The sequence below is a fragment of the Carettochelys insculpta genome, chromosome 5, assembly GCF_033958435.1.
Source record: "Carettochelys insculpta isolate YL-2023 chromosome 5, ASM3395843v1, whole genome shotgun sequence".
Lineage (NCBI taxonomy): Eukaryota > Metazoa > Chordata > Testudines > Carettochelyidae > Carettochelys > Carettochelys insculpta.
The window spans coordinates 11,478,887-11,500,779 of record NC_134141.1 but is presented as its reverse complement, the minus strand read 5'-3'; the positions used below and the strand labels follow the sequence as shown (position 1 = coordinate 11,500,779).

At 44.0% G+C, this 21,893-nt stretch overlaps 1 protein-coding gene across 4 annotated transcripts in view; it reads left to right on the top strand.

Annotated features, from left to right (window-relative positions):
• The window catches only part of LOC142013372 (uncharacterized protein KIAA1958-like), a 125,759-nt gene that overhangs the window by 17,955 nt on the left and 85,911 nt on the right, over nt 1-21,893 (top strand). The window contains exons 1-2 of one of the 4 annotated variants that reach the window (XM_074994671.1): nt 7,553-7,640; nt 10,168-10,225. The exons of the other annotated variants lie outside the window; for them this stretch is intronic. The gene's annotated coding sequence lies outside the window, so the exon portion shown is untranslated. Of the gene's footprint in view, nt 1-7,552; nt 7,641-10,167; nt 10,226-21,893 lie in introns of those variants that run through there. 4 annotated transcript variants of the gene reach the window in all.

Sequence of the window (21,893 nt, the reverse complement as noted above, 5' to 3'; positions counted from 1 at the left end):
GTCTAGCTTCCTCAGTCTCTCTCTATTTTTTTTTTTAAGGCAAATATTGTGGGTGTGTTTCCTGTTTTTGAAGTAAATCTTGCCATTGGCATGATCTGAGGTGTGCCTTGGTATAATTTAATATTGTATTTCCTACATCTTTTAATGCCCTTTTTAAAGCTGATAGTGTATTTAAAAGTGTTTAGCTGTGTGGATGGCTTCATTGAGCCTATCCAAGTTAACCCTTCAGACTTTTTCTTCATCTACTAGTGTGTCACCTGCCTCCAGTGTGGAAAGGGGTGTCACTGGTCTCTGCTGCACAGAGCTCACGGAAGGCACTGTGTGGGTTTGGAAATCAGCAAACCGTCTGGGACTATTGAAGGGGGAGTGGGCTTGTGGCATATGCATTATCCTATCTCCAGTGCTGTAGAGATTCCCCCAGCCAGTGAGAACAGCTCTGGGCTGTATGAACTTCCTGTGCCCTTCCCTACCCCCAGAGGGGGAATGGCCTCTGAGGAGAGTGCCTGGGGTGGCCTCTAGACGTGGCTGCTGACCAGGTTGGTGGGGGTGGGGGAGAAGGAAAGAGGGCAGGAAAAGAGCAGCTGCCCCAGGGCCTGGTGATTTAGAAGAGCCTGGAGCTCCTCACCACTGCTCCTGCAGCAAGAGTGGTGGTCTGAGCTTGTTAAATCACGGCCAGAGCCCCAGGTGGTGCAGTCTGGACAGCACCTGAAGGGCTGCCGGGGGAGCACTAGGCCCTCGCCTTGCCCTTTCTTAGGGCCTGAAGCTGGGCCCTCCCATACCTTGCTTAGGGGCCTAGCAGTTCTGTCAGCAGCCCTGCCTCTAGCTATGTGGGGACGTCCTGGCAGTACAGAAAGTGAGGCCTTCCCTGTGGATGAAACAGGCTGTTCCTCCAGAGTTTGAGGAAATTATGGCTCAGCCTTGTGGTGCTAGGTGTGGGGGAGGAGTAAACTCTCCCTGATAAGATGAGCCCTTGGGGATAAATACCCAGTACCCTCCATGTACCTTCCACTGGTAACGTGTGCAGGTCTCCTCATGCTGAGGAGCTGTTCTTCACCTTTTCCCTTTGGGTCTGTCTGATAACCATGGCCTAACAACATGCACTAAGGGCTCCCACATTTGTACGTTGATCTTTCATCTACTACTGTTAATGATAGCAAAACATGATTGTGGAACTGCATTTGAACCTATATTAAGCCTGGTTCTGTAATACATGACTCAACATGTTTTCTACATGCAGACTGGACATAAACGAAGAGTTAGAACCCACACACCCTTAACCAGCGCAGATGATTACTTGCGAGTGTGGTCCTTCCTATAGCATAGTCCCATTACTTAAAACAAATTAAGTCCAAAAAAAAAGTTGAATTTTTTTCTGTGGTTGGTTGTTTTTTTTTCTTAGTCTCTTCATAAGGTAACATTAAAAGCTAGAAGACCAAGTGACTCACCTTCCTCCATTTTAGCCACTTTTTAACTACTTTATTAACTGTTTCTAAGAACTCTTAAAGCCAGCAGCGCTAAGAACTTTTCCTTTCACAAGACATGCAGGTTTGACCGTAACAGTTCTGTTTCTTCAAGTGTTGCACTATTTTGACCTTAATTACCCTCTCAGTCAGTGGAGTAATATACTGCAGATTCTGAAAGCTAATATGTGCATATCGTTTTCCCTGTGTTTATAATTACACTGTATGGACCTTCAAAGGATGTCAGCATAAGATTTTTGCTGATACGACATCTTATTAGAGCGACAATGTCTTGTTTTGGGAAGGTTCTGGGGATTGACAAAAGAAAATGTTACCATTTTTTACCTGGGTTTGACCCATTCGGATGTTTAGTGGCAAGTATTTGAGTAGGCACAAATGGAATTGCTTTGACATTTTCAAGACACTTAAGACAGAAAATAGAAAAGACAGCCATAGATAAATGTGCTGCATATATAATAATGCTGCTGCCAAGGAAATTTAATTTAGTCTTCAGTGATGGGTCTGGGCAGATGTGTTCCACTGAGTTAGAGATAAGGTAATGCTTGTGGTGCGGTCTCAAGTAACTAGGAACAGAATGAAATTGATATTTTGCATCAGTTGTGTATTATTTATTGTATCTGATATAAGTGTACAGCAGATACTTGATACTACCACCATCTGCATGATATCAGATACTCCCTGTCTGTGTGGCATGGTGGAGTGGGGGCTATTTTAACTTTCAGCATGATAGCCGATGCAGGCGAAATTGCCTTAAAATCGCTTCTACTGCTGCATTAGCGCATATTTGGGTCAGCTATTGTTTCTCAGGGAAAGACTATAATTAGTGTTTTTTAATCCTGTAGGGGTTAATGGTATTTAAAAAATTAGAAATTATGATCAGCCCTGCAATAACAAACCAGAAATCATGTATGATAAAAGCAGGGACATTATCTGCAATAAGAGATTTCAGTTTCAAGCTGTTCTGAAGGTGCAATCAACTGTCAAAGAGGGAAGGGGGAGATTTTAACAGTTATGAAATATACTTTGTGTATTTTGACTTGATAAATGTCAATATTCATTGGGGGATGATGAACAAAAACAGAAGACATAAGTCATGAAACAGCAGGGAAGTTAGAGGTTGTGTGAGTAAAGACCTCTTCATAGGCACATGCTTCTGGGCTGTATCCAGTGGAGGTGTGGGCTTAAAATTCCAGGGATTGTACCTCAAAAGCACAAACAGAAGAGGACATTTGAAGAGAGACTTATTGTACCGGGGTTTAGATCTTCCTTGTGCAAAAGAAAAATATTGAATCAGATTCTCATAACCAAAATACTAGCATTTTCTACTAAATTATTTAATGCGTAATTATCTAGCTAGGTTTTTGTATGTCTTCTCTCATTAGAGTATGGGCATACATCATCTATATTAATGTGTTTATCCTCACAGTACCCTTTGTAACACAGAACTATGTCCCTTATTTTATAGATGGGGACCAGAGGCTCAGAGAGACAAAGTGACTTGCCCAAGGTCAAATGTGGCAGAGTAGGGGATTCGATCAGTACTTGCCTTGCAAGACCATGTAACCACAAAGCTACCTTTCCTTTCTACCTGTCAGAAAATAGGTACTATCAGGTAACGGCAGGAATCGAGGTGGTTCTGTGATGCGTTTTCTTTACGCTGTGCAAACCTGTCCAAGTTCACACTTCAGAACGGTGAAAATGTTTGCATTTTAATAAACATTTTTCCTGTGACTGAGCCTCTCTGTTGAAGCCTGGCTTTGACACACTGGTTTTCTGATTTACTGATGGAACGGAACTCTGATTTAAGGAAACCAATTTCCCCCTGTAAAACTGGGCTAGAATTCTTACATGAACTAAAATATAAATTAATAACGAGACAGTTCCCTATAAATGGGGAATTGCAGAAGGGACAATGTACTAGGCCAGCCAGACAAACATGAAGGCGAGAGAAAACGAGTTTCCTTTAGCTCTTCTACCTGAATCAGAGAGCACGACTAAATTGCATCTGATCTCCATAATTACCAGAAAATGACTTCTGCAGAGCTAGGCTGACACTTCTAATCACAAGGGGTAGGTTGAGCCAATGACGGACACAGGAAAAATATGTGTGACTTCTCCCATATGAGCCACTGCCATCAGGCAGGCTCAAATTCAAAATGCGTGATTTATGGAAGCCTTGGTAAAACTTGTGCAGCTCCATACAGAGCAAAACAAGTTAGAAAAAAAACTTGAAAGAGCGCGTTTTGTGTGTGGATGCTCCGCATACCTTTTCAAAAAAGGGCCTGATTTTCCAAAAGAACTTGCTTGTGTAGATGCGGCCAGGCAGATTTGTGGGTCAAGTCTGTCTGTCTCCATCACGAGGGCGGTTCCAGTAACATCAACAACAACAATGAAAAACGTGGAAAAACCTTAAACCATCTGCGAAGGAACAAGTGGTACAAAAATGTAATACATGTTGTGTGTGAACAGCTACTGGGTGGTGCCCCAGCTGTCTCGTGATAACTTGCCACACGTAAATCCACACTCCTTCCCTAGTGCTTAGGGAAGCTAGGAACATTGTGGAAGCAGAGAACATACAACAGAGAAGATTGTAACCTTAAATACCTCATTAGCAACTCATAGAGCCAGTTGAGCAGGACTGGGCCAGGGTGCAGGGCCCAAGGCTGCAAGCTGACACCACTAGTGGGTGGCAGATACTAAAATTGATTGGTGTGTGGGGCCCTGAAGGCGGCCTGTCCAATGAAACTGCCTTGCCCTGAGGCTGGGCGTGATGGCTTGTTCTGGTGAGAGTATGAAGTAACATTCACAGGCTCCTGGGGGCCAAGTGCAGCTCTCTCTTTGGAGAAGAGGTGCGTAAGGCTGTGTCTACACTACAAGATAAAATCGAATTTAAAGGAGTTAGCTCGAAATTAAAATGTCATCGTTTTCACTGTAAATGTCATTAGGTCGATTTTAGTCTGCCCTAATATCAATAACAAATTGTCAATATTAATGGATGGGTATAGCATCAATCTTCAGTTTAAAATGTTGAATAAAGGCTAGTGTGGAAGTGCCATGTCTTTGATTCGAATTTATTAGCCTCCACAAGTGTCCTGTATGTATCCCACAAAGCTACATGCTGCACCTGTCTCCCAGCTCCCCGCTACTAGTGGGAGCCAGGAAACTGACCAGGGCTGCTGCACTGTCAGTTTCCCAGGTCCTGCATGCTGCGGGGACCCGGAAAACTGACAGTGCTACTCCACTTGGCTCCCTGCGCAGAATGCGGGACTGAGGGATGGGTTCCCACAATGCACTGCTGCAACAGTCAATGTTTGGTGATTACAGTGTGGAAGCAATATGTCAAATTTGTTGGGAGCCTGTGGAAAGTGAGGATACTCAAAATCGAATTTAAAAAAGGCATGATAAAATCGATTTTTAATAAATTTGAATTTATCTTCTAGTGTAGACGTAGCCTAGGAAACTACATCATTAAGAAGTAGGGGTATGTGAAGTGGATTTGGGGCAAACCCAGAAAAAACAATGGCACATCAGGTAGGTGAGCAAAAACGCCACTATATAACATGCTTTATTGAGTGCAGCTAAACTCGGGCACCTTTGAGCTGAGGGTCATGCCTGGCCATTTATCCTCCAGCAGCCAAGTGTATGTGAGTCAGTAAGACACCTGAGACAGCTGGAGAAAAGGAAAAGGCTTCTGTTTGCTGCCAGGGAAGGAGAAGGAGGGGATTAATTTTAAATGCATGGGGCACACTCATGCATAATGTTAAAGTAGACCATATCCTAACTTATCTAGCTAATGGCTCTGTGCTAAGGAAGGAGTATGGTTAAGTTAGAACACATGTCCTATTTTCCCCTCAGTACTTGTCTAACACGTGCATAAGGGACTCTGTTGAACAAGCAGAGGATGAAGTAGGCTGAGAGACTCTTGCCGACGGTTGCCGTTGAACAGGTTTTGAGGCCGTGGACCTGGCTGCTAGGAGTGAAAATAGTCATGGTGCCAGATTATTCGCCAGAATTAATGGAGAAGCTCAGCTGGAAACAATCATCAAGGGCAATCATTAAGTCTTCATACACGCAATTTCTTGGATAAATTCTGCAAGTAATACCAAGGTATTCCTAAGTATGGCTGTGCACATACTGCTCTGAGAGAAACACTAACCTTCTGCAGGGTGAAGCGAGGGGTATTGACAAATCCTGTTCATGTGTCTTTAGCCAAATTCTATCCTCACTTGCACCTCTGCCATCAATCAAATGACAGAGCTGAATACGATAGGGTATGAACTAGCACCAGGTTTGGCCCAGTGTTTATTAGGTTTTGCCAGGGCTCTTGTTCTTCGGGAAGCAAGTGTGACTCAAGCAGCAAATATATTACACACTGCTCAAGTATGTTACATCTATTTGCTCACAAGAGAGCTTTCTGCGAGTTGAGGCTCGGTCATGCCATGCATGCTTGGGATGCAACAAGGCAACCGAGCTGCAGATCTCTGTGGACCGCCTGTTACTCTCTAAAGATAATTCCTTTCTCCTTCCATAGGTGTGCAGTGAAACAAATGTGATTCTGCTGTGATTGCGTGGGGCTTGACTTGTGCCCTTGCTGTGTGCCATAGCACTCCCATCTCCAGGACTTTTTGGGGGACCTGGCATTGGGAGCAGTGGAGAGGGCAGCCAAAGTTTCCATTAACTTTCATCCTCCATTCATCCCTGGGGGATTGGTAGGACCAGAGCAGCCTCAGCATAGAGGTTTCAGTCCCACTACGTTCTGGGGCAGATAGTTCCTCACATCTTGTGCCCCTGACACTCAGGGGCTGGAGTAAAGTATTCTGCGATGGTTTTACAAAAAGAAGGATGTGTTTTATTAAAGCATTGGGCTGGGACAGAAGAGATCTAGTTTCATCCTGCCTTTGGCAGAGGTGTTTAATGCCATTTTGGGCAGCTCATGTAATCTCTCCATGCCTCAGTTCCCCATTCAGAGGTAGAATGATCAACTCAATAGTGATTTGATGCCCTCAAACACTCTGATGAAGGGTATGATAAAGATACTTAGGAATTGTCAGTTTGGATTAGCATCACTGAAATCTGATTAACGAATGTTCAGGTGGATTCTTGAACTTTTTTCAATATGCTCATTGTTAGAGAAAAGTTCAGCTTTTCCATAGGATTCATATATGTATGTAGTCACACAAACTATACCAAGACACATCATCCTGTCCTCTGTTTTCATTGGCAGGCACTTAGCACTATGCTATAAGCATTGTTTTCTTGCTTGATGTAATTTTAATAAGTTCAGTTTTGGGGCTTTCTGCTGACATTCCTTCCTTACGTTTCATTTTCCTGACTTTCCTTCAGTATATGGTACAACCTTAACTTGTGACTTCAGCATTGATTAAATCCTTGGTCAGAGGAAGCAATCGGGTTGGTAAACAAACATGTAAATACAGAGTAATAAAAAAAACAGACAACCTTGTTTAGCTCAGCATATAGAGCGCACAGCTGCGATATGACTGTGATTTGTGGTAGCACAGTTTTCCTTTGGCAGGAATGCGGTTCTGTATTTGTTTTGAATTATGCGCATAAGGAAGACAAGGTGGGTCATTCTGCAGTGGTCCAATAAAAGATATCACTCCACTCATCTTCTCTCACTAATATCCTGGGATTGTTAGGGCTAAAACAGCACTGCACGCGTCAAATAAGAAAATCCATTTTAAAAGTCCACATGGGAATAGATGTGGGTGGAAGGCTTGAGAATCAGAGTGTGGTGGGGTGGATATATGCTGTGAAAGCTTCTTGTTCTGCCAGAGACCCCACTGAGCCTCTTTATGCTGACAGCTTGCCCCCCTCCCAGCCATACCTTGCTTATAGAGTCTGACAAACTAGCATTCTGCAAAACAAACTGAGGGAGAGGACCCCTGCCTCTCCAGTCTGCAAACGCATTGAAAGCAGCACAGCGCAAGACCTTTTCCTAGCATTCAAGTACACAACCCCTGTGGGAGTGGAACCCTAGATCAATCTGTCTGAGATCTGTACAGTATAAGCTCATTAAATTTGTCCTCTTTCTCAACGTAGAGCAAGATGTGCATAGACTCCTTAACTCCCCTGTGCCCAGTAACAGTTACTCATCCTGGATGCATTGCTCGATAACATCAGTTTTGTTTACTATAAAAGGTAAGATTTATGTGGTCATAAATGATAGCAGACCAAACAATGTAGGTTACTAAACAAAATAAAATGGAACATGCAAGCAAAGATTAATACATGGAGAAACTGGTTTCATGTAATAGCTCACCTTCAAAGTTGTCTTAATAAGCTTCTTTTACAGACTGGAAAGCCTTCCAGCTTGGGCCTAGCCCTTACCCCACTTCAGTCTTAGATGTTTCCAGCAGCCAACTTGGTTGGCATCATCAGGTCTCCTGTGGGAGCTGGATTATCTCACCCCCTGCCATCCCTGAATGGGTTTTGTAAGAGGTGGGAATCCTTTGTGTTCAACCTATACCTTCCTTCTGCTCTTTCGTGGAAAAAATGCAGTATCCAAGATGTATCCCAGCATAAGGTGATATCATCATGTCTTGGTAGAGCCACCATAGCCCCTCCTTCCAAGCTTACAGAGAAAACAAGTCTATTCACAGATCGTTGTCCTGAGTATTGAGCCATTAAGGTCCTTGACTGCTACCAGGCCTGCTGACGGGGAGGGGGAGGTGCTAAGGGCTGTCTGGAAGTGCAGAGTGGTGTCTCTCCCTTCCACCCCCCAATACCTTGCCCTCAGATCCAGCAAAGCTGTCGTTCCCCAAGTATGACTAGTGGCCCTCACTTAGCATGACTACACTAGTATATTTCATATTTCTAACTTCAAACCCAGGGATGATACATGCTAACAAGTGGGATAATCATATTCAGTGGATTACAGTCTTTTTTTCCCATGATCTGTCTCACAAAGTATCTTTCATGAAGCATAGTCCATTTGTGTCCTGTTCATAAAGGTATGCCCCATCACCTCATCTTCTACTTTTGGGTTCTCAATTACAACTGCACATTTTGTCCAGCAGTAGATTATGCTCCGACTCCCAGCAAGAGCCACAGGCAAAGTAGGAAGGGGCCTGGATGCACACCCTGGAAGGGGTGGGACCAATGGTAGAAGGGGCAGGGTCCATGGCTTTTGGCCCTCAGCATGGCAGTGCCAGGTCCCCCACCCCATTCCCTCCCACGGCATGCAGCACAGGGCTGGTTGCTGTGGCAATTCCAAGAGGCTGAAAGCTCCAGCTGCTGCCGCTGTAATTTTGGCAGCCCCCTTGAAAGGCCACACATGGGGGCAACTGTTCCTATTGCTACTCCTATCAGTGAGTCTGGACTCAAAACAATGTGCCACACTTTCTCCAGCTGCAAATGAAGGCTGCTCCATTGACTTCAGTGGAGTCCAAGCATTCCAGGGGAGGGCAGGCCAGAGTGGTCTATGCAGCACCATTTGAAACCGTGCGCTCCGGCCACATCCTTGCCTTTGGAATATGCTGGTTTGAGAAAATGTTTGCTCTAAGCAGCCCACTTACTTCACCCCATTTATTTAGTTTATATACTGAAAGCCAACATTGAGAAGCCTTTCCTGTATTTTTGTTTATTGAGCATGCTGTTCTCAGCTGTGAAGTGTTTACCTCACACAGCTGTGTTGTAGATAGGGATAACGACAGTTAGAAAGACCCTTCCTATCTATTGTCTTCTAAAAGTCAACAGGCAAGAGTTTTTAATTTGTTGCCTTTTTGGTTTTGGTGAATTAATCTTCAGCTCAACAGTTATTCTAAACCCAGAGCCTTTCAAAATGCTCTACATGGCTTTATTTTTGCACGTGTTCATTTTAGAACCATTTCTCCTGTGGCCTGTGTCCCTATCTGCCATATTAAGCAGGCTGAATTTCCCTTGAATTCAACAAGAAGCGTGCTTGCTTTAAACTTTAGGATTGGGTTCCAATCTCAGATGGATGAGGGTGTGACTTTAGATCTGAGTTTAACATGGTTTGCTCTATTTACAAAAGGTCAAAGTAAAGTAGGTCATAAAATAGAGAACAGTAGAATGTAAGACCAGCAAGCCTTAAAGTATATCCAGCGCCTAAGCAACTATGCAAGGGTCAGTACAGGCTAATTAATTGTTGGAGTGTGTGAAGTGAAGGTGCCCTCCAACAGAGAGGGGTCTAGTCAGTTGCAGGATATTTAGAGAACATTTGGACTCTGAAATGTGAGGAAAGGTTCACATGGTCAATGAAACTGTTGAGCTGATTCCAGTCTCCCTTACAGACAGCTAAATCAGGAGAAGCTTCATGGAGTCTTACTGCAGGAAAACCAATGGGAGTGACAGTAAAGAGAGATCCACTTTCTGCATGTTGGGAAAGCAGCACGCTGCGTGGCTGAGTTAGCAGGTCTCCGTTTGTGGAAAGGGCCCAGTTTTTTAAATGGCTCTCTCTGGTGGTTGGTAAAGGCCGCTCTCTAAATGTGTCATTTTAGCAAGCATGACCAAGAATGGGTTCTTTGGGAGTGTAAGAAGAAGCCATAGAAACCCCTCTGAGATCGGATTCCACTTTGGGGCCAAAAACCAGGATCCAGATTGTCTCGAGGGTGGGGTGCGCGGGAATGAACATAGTTTGAACGCAGCAGGCAATTGATCAGTTCTTTCTCTTCCTTTTCATCTGCTGTGCTGTGCATACGAACAGGCAAACCGGCTCACCATGACAAGGGGACAATCCAGAGCATGAGAAACAGGAAGTTACAGTGAGTCTTTGTTTGGAGGAACTGCCCTTGTGGGACAGAGTCACCTGAGGGTGTGTGCCAGCAGAGGGCTCTAGAGAGAGAAAACAATGGGGTGTGTGGAATTATTCCTCCATACCAGAGACATGTTGGAGTTAATTGACCAAAATGTGAGCTGTATCAGCTGGGAAAGGGACAAGACAGCTCATATTTTCTTTTGGCCTGCTTGGGTAAGGCTCCACAGGAACCCCCAACAGGGCTTAAATTTGTCCCCTCCCTCCTCTGCCTCTTTGGCAGTCCTGAAAGAGGCAGTGGGGTCCTAAGATGTTGCCTTTAGTAGGACTCCTTGGAATGCAGTAGGCTAGACTGGCACATGGAAATGTGCCACGTATGTCCTGTGCCAGCTCTAGTTGTTTGCAAACAGTATTCAGGATGCCAGAACTTGGCAACTGGGATTGCATTTTAAAAAGCATTTCAGAGCAGTGTTTCAACGGGGTTGTTTTCATTGATAATTATCAGTAGTTTAGTGACAAACTGATGTAATTACAATAGCATTTGCACTTTGTCAGAAGTAATGCCTCAGAGCACACGAGTGTGTGTGTGGTGGTGGGGGGGGGCATAGCAAAGTGGTTTAATCTGAAAGGGTGATTTGTGGAAGTTGCCGATCGCACCAGTTTAAAATAAAATTTGCTTTAAAAAGGCTGGAAACCAAAACGTGTTCTCGCTGTGTTTTGTACTAACTCTGTTTCTATAGCATAATTTCTTAGGCCCTCTTTATGCTATGACTAGTAACAGAGAGAAAGCCGTGCTAGTCTATATACTATCAAAACAAAAAAGCAGTCAAATATCACTCTAAAGACTAACAAAATAATTTAGTAGGCGAGCTTTCGTGGGACAGACCCCCTTCTCTGTTCTCGTATGGCTATTGTCTGAAGAAGTGGGTCTGTCTCACGAAAGCTCACCTAATAAATTATTTTGTTAGTCTTTAGAGTGATACTTGACTACTTTTTTGTTTTAATGCTATGACAAAGATTGTCATTAATTCCAATATAACTTTTGGAGGGAGGCATATTGCTCTTTCATCTAGCTGTGAAATGATATTAGTTCTTAAATTCTGCACTCCAGCAAAGCCACTGTGAGAGAAGAGACTTTGTGGAACTGTGATGTCTTCAAACCAGTTCTCTTTTTTGTGATGGTATGCACTGATTCAGTGGACTGTTCAGAGCAGGGCTGGGAGCTGGAGCCTCCGCCAGTCCCACAGCAGTGTGGGGGCTGGGATTCTGAGCCCCATGGCAGGCGGGAGCTGGGAGCTGGAAACCCTCCACCAGTCCTACAGCAGCGTGGGGGCTGGAGTCTGAGCTCCATGGCAGAGGGGAGCTGGGAGCTAGAGCCCCCTCCTCCCCAGTCCTGCAGCAGCATGGGGGCCGGGATGCTGCCATGGGGCTGGGCAAAAGAGTCCCCACACCCCACGGCAAAATGGGGTGGGAGCCTCCCGCCGCTCCACTGGCAGCCCCAGCCATGGGAAGTGAAGGGAGGCAAGGAGCTGCACTGGTTCCTTTTTTTTAAAACAAAACCACTGCTTTGAGCTCTGCACCATATTTTGCCATTTACTGCCTAGACATACAGGATCACCACTGAAGATGCAATGGTTCCCCAGTCCTGTGACATGCTACTGAAAACACACACGTGCTGTCAGAATGTTAGCACATGTTGACAAGGCAGTGTTGCCCTGAAACTAAACAAAGCCTTGCTAGAGGCATCTGCCATGGTGTATGAATTGTAATAGCCCATCCCAATCGGGTTCCTCTTTAATACCAGCATAAATACTTTCATCGCAATTTGTGGGGGTGAGAGGAGGCCAGGTGTCAAATGGAGTGGGTCTGTCTCTCCCAGACATTGCCCCTTGCGTGGCTCTTGACACTCATGGAAAGTAGATGTAAAATGATGCCATTCTAATTCTGTAGCATTTTGTCCCCCCTTTGCACTGGTGTCAGTGACTGTAGCAGGAACAAGGCAGTGAGGAATCCTACTTGGTATTTCTTACAGTTTTTATGCTCAGGGCTCACGTGGCTAAAGAACTTTTCAAAGCCTCTGCCTACACTCTAAGACAAAACAATACATTGCAATTGTGTTTATTATTTATTCATACTGCTGCAGCACTTGGGAGCCTCGGTCATGGACAAGGGTTCTGTTGTCCTAGGTGCTGTACAGATAGGACAAGAAGACAGACCCTGTCCCTAAGAGCTTACAATTTAAGGGCAGGACTGTACTTAAAGTTCCAGTGACGCAGCTGCAGTGCATCAGTGAAGATGCTGCTATGCCAGTGGGGGAGCTCAGTGGTCAGAGATGACTCCAGTCAGAATTCTGGTCAGCTGCCAGATATTCAAATTTATATGTCTACAAATGGGCTCTGTATATTTTAGTGGCCTCATCTCTATTGCTTTTTGAGCAATATGATTCTCCCTAACCATAATTTTGCGAGGCACTGGGAGTGATTAGACTTAAGTTGCTCAAAAGTAAGCTGCTGAATTGTCTGGAAAATGAACATACAGCAGCATAGGTTGAACCTCTCTAGTCTGGCGCACTCTCATCCAGCAACATCTGTAATCCAGCTTGAATTTAGTTAGCTGGACAACCACCTTCCCATGGTCCCATAAATTTTGTCGACAACCACCAGTCCTGGCTCTCTGTGGTCTGTGCTGTTGTTTAGCTGTAATGTACCCCAGCTGTCTTCTAAGAGCCCACAAAACAAAGCAAGCCATCCTGTAGCATCTCAAAGACTAATAATTATATTTATTAGGTAATGAACTTTCATGAGTAAGACCCACTTCCTCAGAATTGGGTCTTATCCATGAAAGCTCATTACCTAATAAATAAAATTAGTCATTAAGGTGCCACAGGACGGCTTGCTTTGTTTTGTGAAGCTATAGACTAGGATAGCTATCTGAAGAGCCTGGTAAGCAGTGGAAGTGTTTCGTAGTGTGCTAGGTGATACTGACCTCCTGGGGTTTGGCAAATTCTCGCCATTCAGCACCAGTCAGGTCCCGAGGGTGCGGGAGTAGAGAGGTTGAACCTGTACTTTAAAATGTGCAGGATCAGGCACACAATGGAGAGTTGTAATTACCAAATAAACATTTTCTGACACATCATGAACGCCAGCATGCCCAGTGCGGTGCCTGTTGTTTACCTACACACACATGCATTTTGCAAACATCATTTAAGGACCGCTATTGAAATTTTGCCATCTGCTGTTTTCTAGTGGCTTCCAGTGCAGAGAAACTGCATTTGTAAGAAAACTGACCTGATTTTCCACCCACCCACAAACGGAGCCCACTGATGTGGTTTACTAGAGGTCTAGTAAATAGTGTATTGAAAGACAGTGCATCCTTGTGTCAGTAAAAACTTTTAAAATATATAATAGCTGATGCCCCTTTATAACAGTAACTATGGGTGCTGATTTCTCTGCTTCCCTCTGGAATCTGAGGGGAGATATACATTCTTGTGAAAAACCAATAAACAAAAAGGGAGAAGTTTGAGAAAATGTAGAGAAGAGTGCCAGGACCTATTTTGTGTTCCACTTATGCACTGCTACCACTGTGGATACTTACACGACGCTGATTCTTTTTTTTTCTTTAGTGTATCCATGGAAAATACTTAAGACTCAGATTCAAATTTAATTCCTAATTAGCTATTCAGACAGGTTAGCTGCACAAAAAGCATGTTCAATTGTCCATTTAATTTACATGAAGAATTACACCAGCTGTGTGCACAAATTGGGTAAATATATGTGCAAATGCACCTGATTAGCCAGTCGGGCACAATTACCTCACCTGAGCTGCTGAAAGATAAATGGTAAGTTTAACAGCACAAGCTGTGGGTTATTCTGAGTCCTATTTGTCTCACCTATGAGAAGAATAAATCTTCAAAGAGTCACTAGAGCTTTATTCACTAGTGTTCCTATTCCTGAGTCTCTATTGTAGACATGCTCTGCAGGCCATCATAAAATGGCTAACCACAGTTAAATGCAGGTGTTAAAGGCACATAGGGTGAGGCCAGGCCCACTGCTAGGGCCTTGTGGGGGTGGAAGGGGGCTCAGTGATTTACAGAGGACCTGGGGCCAGTGGCAGTGGCAGCACCCAGAGCCCCAAGCCCTTCAGATTGCCTGCAGACTGATACTGTGGTGCCCTGCACTGCTTTTAGGGCACTATGTGGTATGCTCCAGGCAGTGCTGGGAGTGGGGAGGAGTACCGTGGGGCAGGCTGTGCTGAGGAACAACTGCTCTCAGCCCTGCCCCTTCCCGGAGTGTGTATCCAGGGCTTCCCTCCCACTTGCCCAGGGGTCTGGAGTGGTTGTCGGGTCCGTTGGGTGAGGCTCTGGATTGGTTGATCTTGGATGTGTTCCAACCCTGCATTCCTAGTGCATCCACATGTCCCAGTGACTCAAATGGGAATTCTGTGGGCATAAATATTTGAAGGTGCCGTCCTTTGGCCAGATCCAAGCTCCCCAATGGGGGGATGGGGGCAGGGAGGAAGGTGACAATTGCCCGGGGACCTAGCGGTGACAGAGCGCTGGGTCTTTTAAATCACTGCCAGAGGACTGCTATGGTTTACTTGCGGCCTCTCCGAGGGCTTCCTGCTCTAGACCAGCCCCTTCCATGTGAGGCCACACCCTTTCTGGGAGTATGGAGGCACCTCCCCCACCTTGCCCAGTGGGTTGGCAGGCCTGTTGGCTCCCTGGGCCAGATCTTTCAAACAGGGTTTTCTGGATTGAAATCTGTAGTTAGTCATTTTTAGCACCAGGCGTTACAGGGAATTGTGGGCCCAACGTGCACTTCTGAAAAGCCTACTAAGAGCCTAATTGCATCTTTTGATGTCTAAGCCCCAGATTCTCAAGAAGGACTTTGGTTTCATGGGAGTTAGTCGCTTAAATCCCTTTGAGAATCTGGGCCTAAATACTTCAAAAAACCTTGGCCTTTGGTGCCAGACCAAACACCCATTAAAATCAATGGGAGCATTTCCATTGACTTCAGTGGGCACTGGATCAGGTTCTCATTGAAGTGGTGTGATCTTTCACAGCTACTGAGCACCCACAGCTTTTTGATCCAATGTAAAATAATCTGCGACAGACTGAAATTTGTACTTACTAACACAGGCCCGTGTTGGGTTCTGCTGATCCTTCTACAAAGGCCAACGCATTCTCCACCCTTCCAAAAACTTCTGGTACTTGTGTGTGCTGCTCATGGTGGTGCAGGGTTCTGAGTTTCTCCCTTAATGAATTCTGCCAAAAGCAAGATTGGCTGTAGATTAGACTGCAGGGATCACAGTAATGTCTCAATCTTGTCTGTGGCCCTTGTACACTTCCACAGAACCAAATTTAATAATTTTAATCATACTCCTATTTGTCCCATAATTTAAAGCTTAGGACTTTCACAGCTGATGATGAGGTTAGTACTTTCTCAATGAGGGAAATAAGTAAAGAGTTGTTCATGGAATTTAAAAGATATTTTAAAAGTGTTTTTTATCCATTAGGCCTTGATTATGGTATATTACACAATCTTTCTAACTGGCTTTAAATTTGGAGGTAAATCTTTTCACATCCTGGCTCATCTCTAGGACAGCTTTTATGTTAATTTTTTCACGTAACTTCAGAGTCTTGTCTGGGAACTATTTTAGGGACTTACTGCATATGATCTATTATGCACTGCTGGATACCAGCCTGCTCACAAATTAATCGTCTATGTCCAGTACTTTTTGCAATTCTGTACTCTTCTGCAATTTAAAAAAAATCTTTTTCCAGGCTGACATTTGAAAGAGAGAGACACGTATGTAAACTGTAGTGTATGGCCTACATGGTTTCTGCTAGTAGTAGTCTAATATTACTGGCCATTATTCAGAAACTGGAAGGTTACAAGGCTTAAAAGACTGTTTAGTTAGAATTTCACGCTGATGGAGATCTGTTTTAAAAATTCACTTGCTCAGCTTTGAAATATCTGTGAATAAAAACATAACATTATGGATTTAAAAATGTTAAATACAGTAATAGTGTAGAGCAGTTTCCTCATGCAGAAAAGTGGTACATTTCTGCTATATTTAACTTTCTGTAAAAGCTTAACTCTATATTTAATGGAATAGCTGCTGAATGGCAACACAAACCTGTGAACATACTGATGACCTTTCCGCTGAGAATTTGTCTATTTTAACAAAATTCATCCTGGTTACCATTGAACAGATTTCCAGTTTGTAGACAATTGTATTATAGTCAGAGAAATCCTGCAAGTCAAAGAGACGAAACAACAATGAAAAATTAAATCTCTCTGCGAGAAATGATACTCACTTACATAAGAGCAAACTGCATTGGTGGTGTATTGTTTATATAGTCTAGTAAAAACTCGTAATATCAGTAAGTGGAACTGAAGGTAGAATTTGCCGTTTGGAATTTTGTGTGTATATTGACAATAGCATTCTTTTTCCATTTTCACAAACTACATATGGACTTTCTCTTAGGAGGCAAATTGTCTGGGAGGAAAAAAAGAAAGAGAAGCAAAATATCTCAATTTCAGGCTCTGAATTTGATCCCTCTTATCACATTCACATGAAGCTAGAGATAACCTACACTGACAACTGAGGACTCAGAAAATTATAAAATTTTAAAATCTTTCAAGCGTGTCTCATGTTTTCATCATTTATGGATGACCCTTAAGCACACGCTGTGGCAAACTTGACAACTTTGATCCAGCAAACACATAATGTGCAACTTTATGTTCAGCTCAAGCTGAAAAACTGTGTGAAAAAGAGGACGTTCAGGAGCGCTTTTTTTTTTTTTTTTAAAGTTGGTCCACAAAACCCCTTTTTGATAGCTACTTTTTTTAGAATGCTTAAAATATTAAATTTTATTTTCAACATATTGATCTTATAAATCAATACTGTGGACGTTCTCTTAATCAAAATGTCCATAGGTGAACTTGGTGTTAATGAAAATGAAACATTAGTAGGTCAGAATGGAGGTTACCATGGAGTTCTTTACCCATCTTAGCAACATGCTTCCATTTTGACATACGATGCCCTGGCTGTTTCAGGCCTGTTGCTCCCTTGCTTGTGACTGTCACTTGTGATTTACTATATGTTGGTTTCTCCATTGTATTTGCAAAACCCATATGAGGAAGTGGGGCTGCCCCACGAAAGCTCATCACCTAATAAATTATTTTGTTAGTCTTCAAAGTGCTACGGGACAGCTGGTTTGTTTTCTGTTGCACAAGGTTTTGCTCTGTCTTTAAAAGTGGCTGGGGCCCATTCTCCCCCTTTTGTGTTTCCCTTTGCAAATGAGACACCACCTGCTTTAACAAAATTTACCCCACTTTCTGGAGTTCTGTATTTATTTTAGAGTCCTACACAACAAAATGTGAACCAAGAAAGCAAGTAAACAAACAAATCAATCCCAAATCCTAACACACACAGAAGCCTGGGCTGTCTTTCTCCTCTCCCAGGTTGGATGCCTTTGTTGTACTCTTTACAAGGAGCAGTTTTCAGACACCACCTCCAAAAATGTGGAAAATCCAAAGCATAGAATTGTCACTCCTCACAACTATCAGAGCTAGGATCTTTGCAAGGAGCTTGGTGGCTGGGCTGTGAGCTCACAGGCCCTCTTGCTAAGGAAAGTCATTATTTCCTGGCAAATTGTCAACATTATGAGGGACTCCTGCCAACAAAACCCAATATTCTGAATCCCCCTGTGGGACCTAGATAATCTTGAAAAGAGCCTGGAGCAGTGGTGTTTCTTTCCAGGGTATTTCTTCTAGTTTTAGAGGGGGTTTATTTCCAGTCCAGAAGAGTCATTTTTTCTTGCACCATGACACACTCCTAAAGCTAAGATGGAGCCTAGTCTGCATTTTCACAGGTCATTTAGAAATTTCTGAAAGAGGTTTGAAATGTGAAGAGAAGGTGACAGCCTTTTCTAGCAATCAGACACCATATTACACAGTGGTGTTACCTGCATGTGCCAAGTTCTCCAGGGAAGTATTCTAAGAAAAAGATCTTGATAAACCCTCAGTGTATTTCTCCCATTCTTATCAGAACTTGGTGGGGAAAGGAGTCAGCACCTACAGGAGATGAATGAATTCCTTTAGAAATATTCTGTATTGTGGTGGGCTTTTTCACAACAGGTCATTTGTGTTTCCATGGAAACTGTGCCTGGGTGGGTATTTGAAGGGTTTTTTTATTGCACTAGACAAGTGACAGGAGCAGTAATAAGCCTGGCTAGTCCACAGGCTGGGATTTGTGAATAAACCATTTGAAACCCTACCCCAAGACCAGAAAAGTTAATGGAAAGACTCCTGTGGGCTTCAGTGGGCTTGGAATCAGGGCACAGATGAAAAATTAGGGGCCTACTTTTTGGCCATCTGGGCCCAGGACTTTAGAGATTAAGACAACAAGAAGTTCTGTGGCACCTTATAGACTAACAGATATTTTGGAGCATAAGCGTTTGTGGGCAGAGATTAGGACAATGAACTTTACTCCTGGTAATTTGGTCATGTCACAACTGGTGTTTGTAACTGATTACCACTCTTTCAGTTGGTGGAGTGAATGTTTAATACAAAGTGCTCTACTATTATCTACAAAGACTGAGACACTGAAGGAGGCGTTCAGTCCCACACTGATAACAGAGAGGGAGCTGTGCTAGTCTATACGCTATCAAAACAAAAAAGCAGTCAAGTAGCACTTTTAAAGACTAACAAAATAATTTATTAGGTGAGCTTTTGTGGGACAGACCCACTCCTTCAGACCATAGCCAGACCAGAACAGACTCAATATTTAAGGCACAGAGAACCAAAGAAAGGAATCAAAGTTGACAAATCAGAAAAAAATTATCAAGGTGAGCAAATCAGAGAGCAGAGGGGTGGGGGCGAGGGTAAGTCGAGAATTAGATTAAGCCAAGTATGCCAAAGAGCCACTATAACGTCCCAGAAGATTTGCATCCCTGTTCAAACCACGTGTTAATGTGTCAAATTTGAATATGAAAGAGAGGTCGGCAGCTTCTCTTTCTAGAGCAGACTGAAAATTCTTCTTTAACAGATTAGACTGAAGTAGCTGGGGACACATGGACTCATTCTGATCTCGTGGTACCAGGAAACTCCAATGATTTTAGTGGAATTCTGTCTTGGTTACAAAGGACCAAATTAGCCTGTGTTGTAATGAAATTAGTTTCCAGGGACTTACACCAGGGATGGATTTTTTTTTTTTCTCCAGAGACACTAGTATGAGCCTGATGAACAACAGCATTTGTTAGTGAATATACAGGGAGAGTGGTGCCATTTCGAGGGGACTATCCAGTCATATAGGCTGGCCTTCTTCTGGCTTGGTTTTCTATTGTATAGGAGTGCTGGAAGGAGAAAAATAATATAAAGTAAATCGCTGGTGAATTAATATCCCTTTCAGAACTATGCAGTGTTCATCATTTTGATTGTTAAATGCAGGAGTTCAATTTAGTTGGTTGGTGGTGGATACTTTTTCTCCTGGAAACGATCTTCTTCTGCAGAATTTGTTTTTTTTTCCTCTTTCTTTCAAGAGTGATCTTCAGCCTTTGTGGCAGCAAAGCTCTTTGAAATGTGTAAATAGAGGTTTGGAATACCTTACAGAGGTATGAAGTGTTCATAGCCATTTCAATTGGGTCTACTGGAAGTGGTTTCTTGCTTTGGCATATCAAGTACACCGAGCTCTGCTTTGCAGCCTGGTGTGTGGGTGGAGCTCAAGATTACCACTATTTCCTCCCCACCCCAAAATTCATTCTTTGTTTAAACATGAATGCCACATCCACACGGGAAGCCTCTGTCAATCGATGTCGCTGTTGGAAGAGATTTCTCTGTAGGGCCTCTGTCGACAGGTCGCGTCTCCACATAAAAGCAGATTGAAAGAGCAATCTGTTCTGTTGACAGAGAGCAGCCAGAGTGCCTGGCCCTCTCTCAACAGAATGACTGACTGGAAGCTCTGGAAACAGGGCTGCCTGGTGAATTGGAAGCCCTGTCTGTTTGAAAAAAGGGCCCCAAAGCCTCGACCTGTCTCTTCTGTCTACCGAATGTTGTTGACAAAGGCGTTATACCTAAGTGGAGTGTGGTATAATGCTGCTGGCGGATGTGCCGGTATTTGTCCACAAACTGTCGGCAAAGCACATTTTGCATGTAGAGGCTCTTCAAGTTTTTCCGACAAAAGCCCAGTTTTGCCAGGAAAAGCCGCTCGTGTAGCTGTGGCCGAACTGAAAAGCTATCACAAGAGGGCAGGGGGCTGGACTTGATGACCTCCCAAGGTCCCTCCCAGTTCTGAGAGATGTGATGTGTTTCTCCATATATAAGAACACAAGTGGTTAATGACATTGGTAAGACTTAAAAGGCCCCATTTTCTATACTCCCCGTCTAACTCGTGCTCAGAAATAAACAAACATGCAGCAGGGCTGACAGCTGCAGCAGGCTCTGGGCAAGATGGAGGGGATGGCACCAGGGGCAAAGCCTTGGGCAGAAATGGCAGGAGTAGCGAGCCCTCAACTCTGCCTGGAGTGCAGCTCTGGCTCTGCCCCACCCCCAGCCATTAGAGCTGCATGGAGAAGTGCTTCCCTGGCTCCAGCCCTCTCTTGAATCTCAGTGCAACTGCCACCCTTGCCCTCCCTACCCTATCCCAGTGGCAGGTCTGAGCACATGCACTTAAGCCAGAATTACATTCACTGATGATACAAGGGTGCATAAGAACAATACCTGTTCTGTAAATGGGCTTCAGGCATACGTTTCTCTGTAAGCATGGTTGGCACTAGAATGCTAGGAGCAGTATCTATCTCAGCGGTCACTTGATAATGAGTAGGACGTCTTCATGTCAGCTTCTTATTCGTGAGTCCGTTGATGGCTGATCAGCCCGATTCTAGAGCTGCAGGTCTTATCGCAGAAAGGGCAGGTGTTGGTAGCTGGTGGAGGGGCGTGGGACAGTTTATGCCGCTCTTTTCTTCTCCGCCTCTCCTCATCTGCACTGTGGTGGGACCTCTCAAATTGTGCCACCCGCTCACAGATTGCCACTCTCCACTGGGGACGGTTCTGGGCAAGGTTCTCCCAAGTGTCAACACCAAGGCTGTACTCTTTCATGTGTCCCTTCAGCATGTTTCTATATTGCTTCCTCTGGCACCCAATGCTACTCTGTCCTTCCTGCACCTCAGAAAACAATCTGTTTTGGGAGACACAGATTAGACGTCCAAACCACGTGACCAGTCCAACAAAGTTGTTGGTGAATGGTAACAGCTTCTATGCTGGTCGTGTTTGACTCTTCCAGGATGCTAGTGTTTGTGCGCCCATCCTCCCAAGAGATATTTAGGATTTTCCTGAGGCAGCGTTGATGATATTGTTCAGGATGATGCTTGTATGTTGCCCAGGTTTCACATGGGTACAGTAGCATTGTAATAAGCACTGTGCGGTATACAAGGAGGTGTGATACAGGGATCTAGAAAAAGAAGCTGAATTTCCTAGGTAAGATAAGTAGATGCAAATCCTGGTTGATTTACATTTTAGTGATGTTTTCGACTCTGGTGGAAACACAAAACTCTGCAGACAGCGGATTGTAAAAAGAGGAAGAAATGATTTCCATATCAGGTCCTCCTTCTTCCTCTCCTCATTGTCTATGCATCATAGTTGCACAGGGGGTCACCTGGGCACTTCTGGTAATAG